Raw genomic sequence first — 1,052 nt, forward strand, 5'->3', positions numbered from 1 at the left:
GGCCTGTAATTGGACCATCCCATCCTTGTCGACGCCCCAGTGGATGACGTCTTTATTATTCCATTACTGCCAACTCCAGACGATTTTATTAAACTTAACGAAAGGCCTGTCATTCCGAATAAGTTATTTAGCACTGTTTCCAGCCCCTTCATTCCGAGCGCATATTTCTTAAGCAGAGTAAAATCGTCTGGCGGGAGCAATATAAAACGAAAGACATCCTAGGGAAGAAGGGGTTAATATACAAACAGTAAAGACATGAAGAGCCTATATTTCGTGGTGAGTTCCAATATCTAACCCATGCTCCTCGGAAATGAGTTTAATCCCTAGGTCGTTTCTGGACGATAGGTTACTCTGTTGTTTATATTGCGCAAGCTCGAGCGCACGAGTGAAAGAGGCTCGACAATAGGAACAGAGATGGGGAAGGGAAACAATGGGTATTCGTTAAACCTATACTCGTCTGCCAAAACTCACTGTGCTAAAAGGTGAATCATGCCTCCGGTGGAATAACATAAATATCATGATTAACTGAAATATAGAAGTTGTACTGTGTGAAACTAGCTCATAGTATAGGGTATTACTAAAAGAAAATATATATAATAAATAACTGCCTCGTAAGATCCTCCTTCCAGCTCTCTCGTTACGTCCGACAACGGTGTTGATGGTCATTTCTGCATTTTTCCACATAAATAGTAATTTAAGTGTAAAATTACAAACAACTAACCAAACAACAGCTTCTTAAACAGTAACCTTAAATCGGATAACAAAAACATATTTCAACTTCTAAGTTGTCGAAGTCCTACGTCATGAAGCTCAAGTCATTTACTTGTTGAAATCATGTAACATTAATATACCAAAGCTATTTCCAATTTGTCGTCTTATCTACACGTTACAAGAAGTATGTCTCACCAACCTGTCAATTCATCATGATATCTCTGCCTCTCATCTACCTCCCTTTCTCTCTCCCCCACCTCTCAGACACCAAGATCTTGTATGACGCGGTACAGCGGCGGTGCGAGTGCTGAGGTTTCCTTTTTTAACTTCTGAAGTGCACT

The sequence above is a fragment of the Coenobita brevimanus genome, chromosome 55 (genome assembly GCF_032717465.1).
Source record: "Coenobita brevimanus isolate Jiangsu-jjx chromosome 55, ASM3271746v2, whole genome shotgun sequence".
NCBI lineage: Eukaryota > Metazoa > Arthropoda > Malacostraca > Decapoda > Coenobitidae > Coenobita > Coenobita brevimanus.